A 9,627-nucleotide genomic window follows, 5' to 3' on the forward strand; every position below is an offset into this window, starting at 1 on the left:
GAAGAAATGTTCACATTTACTTTTTGTCAGCCAACAAGATGAGTAGTCCTAATGAACAGCAAAAGTACTAACCTTTGTCAATCTACTATCCCCCATAGTACAACATTTTACCTATTCTGTGCGAGAAATAAATATTCCAAACATAGTCTGGGACAGTTGCGGGATGCGATAGATCCCAAATTAATACAACCAGCATCAAAAAATCTGTTTTAAGCAATGAGCCTTAGGCTTTTTCTAGGATGATGGATGATGGTGTTGTGAGTCATGATCATTTCACGGCTACAGATGTGAGGGTTGAATGTTAACCTGTTTAAAGGTCTTACTCACATCAGCTACCGAGCGCATGACCACACAGTCATCCAGAACAGCTGTGCTCTCATGCATGGTTCAAGTGTTGCTTGCCTTAAAGAGAGCATATAAGGCATTTAGCTCATCTTTTATGTTCGCGTCAGTGGGCAGCTCGTGGCTGGGTTTCCCTTTGCAATCCATGATAATTGGCAAGCTGAGGCGCAGAACCTCAAGACTTCCTTAATATTAAAGATCGCGCATCAGCTGTTAACAATGTGACCCCTCCCCTACACCCTTAAGCTTACCCGAAGCTGCCGTTGTGTCCTGTGTCTTCTGTTGAATCTGACAATTAATCTTAATGGTTGTACAGTCGTCTCAAATAAAACTGTGAAGGACCTCGGCGTTACTCTGGACCCTGATCTCTCTTTTGAAGAACATATCAAGACCATTTCAAGGACAGCTTTTTCCATCTATGTAAAATTGCAAAAATCAGAAACTTTCTGTCCAAAAATTATGCAGAAAAATTAATCCATGCTTTTGTCACTTCTAGGTTAGACTACTGCAATGCTCTACTTTCCGGCTACCCGGATAAAGCACTAAATAAACTTCAGTTAGTGCTAAATATGGCTGCTAGAATCCTGACTAGAACCAAAAAATTTGATCATATTACTCCAGTGCTAGCCTCCCTACACTGGCTTCCTGTCAAAGCAAGGGCTGATTTCAAGGTTTTACTGCTAACCTACAAAGCATTACATGGGCTTGCTCCTACCTATCTCTCTGATTTGGTCCTGCCGTACATACCTACACGTACGCTACGGTCACAAGACGCAGGCCTCCTAATTGTCCCTAGAATTTCTAAGCAAACAGCTGGAGGCAGGGCTTTCTCCTATAGAGCTCCATTTTTATGGAACGGTCTGCCTACCCATGTCAGAGACGCAAACTCGGTCTCAACCTTTAAGTCTTTACTGAAGACTCATCTCTCTAATTCTCTCTTTCTCTCTTTCTTTCTCTCTCTCGGAGGACCTGAGCCCTAGGACCATGCCCCAGGACTACCTGACATGATGACTCCTTGCTGTCCCCAGTCCACCTGGGCGTGCTGCTGCTCCAGTTTCAACTGTTCTGCCTTATTATTATTCGACCATGCAGGTCATTTATGAACATTTGAACATCTTGGCCATGTTCTGTTATAATCTCCACCCGGCACAGCCAGAAGAGGACTGGCCACCCCACATGTGCTCTCTCTAATTCTCTCTTTCTCTCTCTCTCTCGGAGGACCTGAGCCCTAGGACCATGCCCCAGGACTACCTGACATGATGACTCCTTGCTGTCCCCAGTCCACCTGGCCGTGCTGCTGCTCCAGTTTCAACTGTTCTGCCTTATTATTATTCGACCATGCTGGTCATTTATGAACATTTGAACATCTTGGCCATGTTCTGTTATAATCTCCACCCGGCACAGCCAGAAGAGGACTGGCCACCCCACATAGCCTGGTTCCTCTCTAGGTTTCTTCCTAGGTTTGGGCCTTTCTAGGGAGTTTTTCCTAGCCACCGTGCTTCTACACCTGCATTGCTTGCTGTTTGGGGTTTTAGGCTGGGTTTCTGTACAGCACTTTGAGATATCAGCTGATGTACGAAGGGCTATATAAATACATTTGATTTGATTTGATACAGAGACAAACCATCTAGATGTAAATTATCCCTGTCCTTGTTCAGCCCCGACTGAGAAACATAGGATATTACTGTTCTTCAGGTGCCGTTGATAGGATAGTCTCAAATGGAGCTCATCCAGTTATTCTCCAGTGATCGTATGTTTGCCAATAGAATGTAGGTTTATCTACTAGCCAACATAGTTTAGCCAGGGTGTCCACACGTCGGCCTCTCTTGCGCTGTCTCTTTCTCCTCTCGAGTCTCGGGGATTAGGGCCTGGTCTGGGGTGAGCAGTATGTCCTGCGCCTCCTCCCCACCTTTCCTGGAGGATCTCTTCTCACACACACACACACACACACACACACACACACACACACACACACACACACACACACACACACACACACACACACACACACACACACACACACACACACACACACACACACACACACACACACAACGAGTGAGGGGTAGGGTGGTGGACTGTGCTAACTATAGGTGTGTAGCAACAAACCAGAGTGCTGTGTGGTTTGCTGAGTTCAGCTGTAATTTAACTTTTTGACTGTGTTGAGCTGTGTTTAACTGTGTAACTGGAGTGCTGTGTGGAGATACAGTAAGGTGATACCTGTGCTTCCTGCAGGTTGTGCTGTCTGTCATTGGCTCAGCGATTGAAGCTTGTTTTTTTCTCCAGCCAATTAATTGCATGGTCTGATGGGGAGGTTATGGAGAGTAGAGGTGCAGTTGTACACACACACAGGGAGACTGGTGTACACTACCAATATGGTATTAGAGCCTAGGGAGGAAGGGGGGTGAGTGAAAAAGAGAGTTAGGGGGGAGAAAGAAAGAAAGAGTGACAGAGAGAGAGGGAGGGAGGGAGGGCAGAGTTTGATTAAACAATGCTCTTTACTTCCTGAATATTTCATGCTGGTTATTGAATTATACATCTGCTTTCATAAATGATTGAACCAAAGTGATTATGTGATGCTTTGTCATCGTGTGAGTGTGCATGTGTGGGTGTGTGTGTGTGTGGTGTGTGTGTGTCTCTGTGTGTGCGTGCGTGTGTGTGTTTCTCTCCTTGTCTACAGAGTGAATGGGCTCCCAGCCCCCCTCCTGGTCTAAGTGTGGTTGCTGTGGAGACAGTGTGTCAGCCACATCTACTAAGGCTCTACAATGATTATTTGGCAACAGCAGAGAGGGGGAGTGATGGACGGGGAGATAGGGAGAGGTAAAAAGGAGGAGAGAGAGAGAGGGAGAAGAGAGAAGTGGCCCCGATAGGATAGAGCTCTATGTGACCTTTACAGACTACCCCAGTGGTGGTTTGACTGTGCAGACTCTCTCTCTCACACACACACACACACACCAGATAATTAATCATGAGTCAATAAGGTCAAAAAGCAGAATGGTTGACGTGTATGTTAGTCAGCCATATTTATTAGCTGTTGTGGCATTTCTAGGAGCTGGGTGGCTGTGACTTGACCCTTGCATGGATTCCCATGATGTGTGAGAGCTACAAGGACACCAAGCCTACTACACCCATAAACCCCCCCCCCATAAACCTTTTTCTCACACACACACACACACACACACACACACACACACACACACACACACACACACACACACACACACACACACACACACACACACACACACACACACACACACACACAATGGGTTATCATGCTGTTAATGTCGCCAGTGACACAATATGTCACGAAGCAATTGCTGCTCACTGACAGTGACAGTGACAGTCACTGGCTGCTCACCCTAGATGTCTCGGGTTTTTTGTATATCTATGGGGTTTTGGTATGTCTAGGTATATGTAGGTCTATGGTGGCCTGAATTGGTTCCCAATCAGAGACAGCTGTTTATCATTGTCTCTGATTGGGGATCCTATTTAGGTTGCCATTTTCCATTTTGGTTTTGTGGGTTATTGTCTATGTGTAGTTGCATGTCAGCACTAGTTGTTTATAGCGTCACGGTCTTGTTGGTGTTTTGTTAGTTTGTTTAAGTGTTCTTCGTTTTAATAAAAGGAGAATGTATTCCAATCACGCTGCACCTTGTTCTCCTCGTTACGACGACCGTGACAGAATAACCCACCAAACCAGGACCAAGCAGCGTGAAACGGAGGAACGGCGCTTTGTGGAAAAATGGACCTGGGACGAAATAGTGGAGGGTAAAGGATCCTGGGCGTGGGAGGAGATTTTGGCAGGAGAGGATCGCCTACCATGGAGGCAGGTGGAAACTGCGCAGGAGGAACGGCGAAGTAAGAGAGGACATCAGCAACGGGCCGGGGTCTCCAGCGACGGGCCCGGGGTCTCCAGCGACGGGCTCGGGGTCTCCAGCGACCGGGCCGGGGTCTCCAGCGACGGGCTCGGGGTCTCCAGCGACCGGGGTCTCCAGCGACGGGCCCGGGGTCTCCAGCAACGGGCCCGGGGTCTCCAGCGACGGGTTCGGGGCCTCCAGCGACGGGCCCGGGGTCTCCAGAGACGGGCTACAGCCCGGGGTCTCCAGTGACGGGCTCGGGGTCTCCAGCGACGGGCTACAGCCCGGGGTCTCCAGCGACGGGCTACGGGCCGGGGTCTCCAGCGACGGGCCCGGGGTCTCCAGCGATGGGCCCGGGGTCCACAGTGACGGGCTACAGCCCGGGGTCTCCAGCGACGGGCTACAGCCCTGGGTCTCCAGCGACGGGCCGGGGTCTCCAGCGACGGGCTACGGCCCGGGATCTCCAGCGACCGGCCCGGAGTCTCCAGCGACGGGCTCGGGGTCTCCAGCGACCGGGCCGGGGTCTCCAGCGACGGGCTCTGGGTCTCCAGCGACCGGGCCGGGGTCTCCAGCGACGGGCCCGGGGTCTCCAGAGACGGGCTACAGCCCGGGGTCTCCAGTGACGGGCTCGGGGTCTCCAGCGACGGGCTACAGCCCGGGGTCTCCAGCGACGGGCTACGGGCCGGGGTCTCCAGCGACGGGCTACGGGCCGGGGTCTCCAGCGACGGGCCCGGGGTCTCCAGCGATGGGCCCGGGGTCTACAGCGACGGGCTACAGCCCTGGGTCTCCAGCGACGGGCCGGGGTCTCCAGCGACCGGGCCGGGGTCTCCAGCGACGGGCTCTGGGTCTCCAGCGACCGGGCCGGGGTCTCCAGCGACGGGCCCGGGGTCTCCAGCAACGGGCCCGGGGTCTCCAGCGACGGGTTCGGGGTCTCCAGCGACGGCTACAGCCCGGGGTCTCCAGCGACGGGCCGGGGTCTCCAGCGACGGGCTACGGCCCGGGGTCTCCAGCGACGGGCCCGGGGTCTCCAGCGACGGGCTCGGGGTCTCCAGCGACGGGCCCGGGGTCTCCAGAGACGGGCTACAGCCCGGGGTCTCCAGCGACGGGATCGGGGTCTCCAGCGACGGGCTACAGCCCAGGGTCTCCAGCGACGGGCTACGGGCCGGGGTCTCCAGCGACGGGCCCGGGGTCTCCAGCGATGGGCCCGGGGTCTACAGTGACGGGCTACTGCCCGGGGTCTCCAGCGACGGGCTACAGCCCTGGGTCTCCAGCGACGGGCCGGGGTCTCCAGCGACGGGCTACGGCCCGGGGTCTCCAGCGACGGCCCCGGGGTCTCCAGCAATGGGCCTGGGGTCTCCAGCGACGGGCTCGGGGTCTCCAGTGACGGGCTACAGCCCAGGGTCCAGCGACGGGCCCGGGGTCTCCAGAGACGGGCTACAGCCCGGGGTCTCCAGCGACGGCCTACGGCCCAGGGTCTCCAGCTACAGCCCGGGTTCTCCAGCGACGGGCCAGGGCCCGGGGTCTCCAGCGACGGGCCCGGGGTCTCCAGTGACGGGCCCGTAGCCCGGGGTCTCCAGCGACGGACTATGACCCAGGGTCTCCAGCTACAGCCCGGGTTCTCCAGCGACGGGCCAGAGCCCGGGGTCTCCAGCGACGGACTATGACCCGGGGTCTCCAGCGACGGGCTACGGCCCGGGATCTCCAGCGACCGGCCTGGGGTCTCCAGCGACGGCCCCGGGGTCTCCAGCGACAGGCCCGGGGTCTCCAGCGACGGGCTCGGGGTCTCCAGCGACGGGCTCGGGGTCTCCAGTGATGGGCTACAGCCCAGGGTCTCCAGCGACGGGCTACAGGCCGGGGTCTCCAGCGACGGGCCGGGGTCTTCAGCGACTGGCCAGAGCCCGGGGTCTCCAGCGACGGGCTAGTGACGGTCCCCAGTCCAGAACATCCGGCGATGGTCCACGCAGCGAGTGTCCCCAGCCCGGGGCCTACGGCGAGGATCCGCAGTCCAGAACCTCAGACGATGATTCACCGGTCAGTGCTACAAGAGCGGACTCAGGGTAAAGAAGGGGGGCGGGGTCCAGAACCAGAGCCGCCACCGAGGTTAGATGCCCACCCAGACCCTCCCATATAGGTTTAGGTTTGCGCCCGGGAGTCCACACCTTTGGGGGGGGGGGGGGGGTACTGTCACGCCCTGACCTTAGTTATCTTTGTTTTCTTTATTATTTTGGTTAGGTCAGGGTGTGACGAAGGTGGTATGTGTATTTTTGTATGTGTTTTTTGTATATCTATGGGGTTTTGTATGTCTAGGTAATGTAGGTCTATGGTGGCCTGAATGGTTCCCAATCAGAGACAGCTGTTTATCGTTGTCTCTGATTGGGGGATCCTATTTGGGTTGCTTTTTTCCATTTTGGTTTTGTGGGTTATTGTCTATGTGTAGTTGCATGTCAGCACTAGTTGTTTATAGCTTCACGTTCGTTTAGTTGTTTTTGTTCGTTTGTGTTCTTCGTTTTAATAAAAGGAGAATGTATTCCAATCACGCCTTGGTCTCCTCATTATGACGAACGTGACACCGTCATTGTAAATAAGAATTTGTTGCCTAGTTAAATAAAGGTAAAGAAATGTAATAAAATATAGGAGACCATGACAACAGCTTTATTACACAGGGTACAGAAAACACACACACACAGCGCCCCAATCATGTGTGAACAAGACACCTCTCACCAAGATGAACATAACGTAAAGTATTCTCACACTGTCTATCCTTCAAAGATGGAAAGGATGCACAGAAGAGGGATGACTAAACAGGTGTGTTTGGGTAACGTCTTGGGGCCGGAAAACAAGCATCCAAACAGCTCTAATTGATCAAAGGAGCTACTGTCTCTAACGAGCTGTTAATTAACTGTCATTTCACTTAGCACACACACATGCAAAACACACACAGTTCTACAGCTGCACCATTGAGAGCATCTTGACTGGCTGCATCACCACTTGGTATGTCAACTGCTTGGCATCCGACCGCAAGGGGCTACAGAGGGTAGTGGGTACGGTCATGCACAACACTGGGGCAAAGCTCCCTGCCACCCAGGACCTCTATACCAGGTGGTGTCAGAGGACGGTCCAGACACCAGCCACCTAAGCCATAGACGTTTCTCTCTGCTACTGCACGGAATGTTGTACCAGTGCACGAAGTCTGGACCCTGAACAGCTTTTACCCCCAAGCCATACGACTGCTAAATAGTTATCCCTTTCCTGCAGTCAATGACCAAAATAAACCTCTTTGGTCTCAATGGTGGAACGCTATTAATATTTTTCATAATATCATACATTTATTAATTTGTTTAAACTACAAAAATATTATGTTTCTATGTCAAACAGTTTTGTTTTATTTCAGTCTTCTGTGATGTATATAAAGTGCATAATTGGGGTGCAAACTCAAAATGTAATATTTTTCAACTCTATATCTGACATGGTACAGGCGTCTTCTTCTTTTAAGCCCATAGCCATGTGTGTGATATATATACTTTTGCTTCAAAGTAGACTTGTTCAAGACTACTAACGACCTGTCTTTGTGACCATGATTTAGCCCACTGCAGTAAAAACATAACCAAACAGCTACCAGACTATCTGCATTTGATCCTCCTTTGAACTAACTTTTGACTCATCACATACACTGCTGCTGTTTATCTATCCTGCTGCCTAGTCACTTTACCCCTACCTCATTTACCTCATACCCCTCCAGATCGACTTGGTACTGTTACCCCGTGTATATAGCCAAGTTATGGTTACTCATTGGGTATTTATTCCTTGTTGGGACAGGTCTGTAAGTAAGGATTTCACTGTTAGTCTACACCTGTTGTTTACGAAGTATGTGACATATACATTTTGAAACACACACACACAAATGCACAGACGCACAAACTCACTCGCACACACACACACAAACGCATGTGCACACACAAATGCAAGCACACACGCTCACTCTCTATTCTGTCCACTACTCTGTGTTTACTTGAAGTTGTAACAAACAAAATGCTTTGAAGCAATTAATTAAAGAGAGTCCACTGTTACCAATTAATTAAAGAGGATCCACAGACAAAACACACACACACACACACACACACACACACACACACACACACACACACACACACACACACTGATAACAGGAGTATTGATAGGTGGAGTTAGTCAACAGCGATGCATTGTCTAGAAATGACAAGAACCTCTGTCATATAGAGAATAGGACATTGTGTTGTATACTGTATGTTGCATTTATATAACTGTGGTATAACACAGGCTCAGAGAGTTTTACACACACAGACACACACACACACACACAGACACACACACACACACTCACACAGTTTACAAAATGAGCGCGAACACGCTCGCTCGCGCACGCACACACACACACACACACACACATTCGCACACACACACACACACACACACACACACACACATACATGCACGCACACACGCACTGACTCAGTGAAATGGGGATGGCATGTGGCACAGAGTGTGTGATCTTTGGCCTGAGATGATAATGGCAGCTCCTCGTTGGTGTGCTCACACACACACAAACCACACACCACACACACACACCACACACACAGGGCAGTAACTTTTTAATTCAGCAGCTCATTGTGTGACGGGGAGCAGATGGGAGCAGGATTAGCCAAATGAAAATACACTGGCTAACATTAACACTGTTAATATCTGACAGGGAGATAGACCCCATGCACACACACACACACACACACACAGACACAGACACACACACACACACAGACACAGTGATCCCTCAGGTCCTATTTGCACCATCTGCATGTTCATGAAGCATTTCAAGGTGGAATTGACTGTGTGTGTGTGTGTGTGTGTGTGTGTGTGTGTGTGTGTGTGTGTGTGTGTGTGTGTGTGTGTGTGTGTGTGTGTGTGTGTGTGCTCGTGCGTGCAGGGGTCTATCTCCCTTTCAGTTACGAACAGTGTTAATGTTGTGCGTGTGTCTGTGTGTGTGTTCTTCCAACTGAGGTGCGCAAAATGATACAAAACAAAATGATACACAGAAAAATTATACAAAACACAATGATACACATAAAAATTATACACCGTGTTGCTTCAATATTCAGCCTGTTGAGTGCCTGCCACCTGGCCACAGCATGCGGGAGGTTACTGTTATCACTGAACACACACACAAACACACACACATATATATACACACATACTCTCACAAACACACTCAGGAGTATAGACTTACACAGCGTGTGTCAGTGTGCAGTTTTGCAGAATGTGTATGTGTGCGCACACTCGTGTGATCTCTCACCACCTCTTTCCGCTTCTGACTTAATTTGCATAATCTGCATAACGAGCCTGGTTGTAATTGGCCATGGTCAGGTATAGGAGATCATGTGGTTTAGTAGGAGAT

The 9,627-nt window shown here is 51.2% G+C and overlaps 1 pseudogene; it reads left to right on the forward strand.

The window, feature by feature from the left end:
• The first annotated feature begins 4,165 nt into the window (after positions 1 to 4,165).
• Positions 4,166 to 6,124, forward strand: LOC116356295 (DNA-directed RNA polymerase II subunit RPB1-like; annotated as a pseudogene).
• The last annotated feature ends 3,503 nt before the right edge of the window (positions 6,125 to 9,627 follow it).

The sequence above is a fragment of the Oncorhynchus kisutch genome, linkage group LG22 (assembly GCF_002021735.2).
Source record: "Oncorhynchus kisutch isolate 150728-3 linkage group LG22, Okis_V2, whole genome shotgun sequence".
Classification (NCBI taxonomy): domain Eukaryota; kingdom Metazoa; phylum Chordata; class Actinopteri; order Salmoniformes; family Salmonidae; genus Oncorhynchus; species Oncorhynchus kisutch.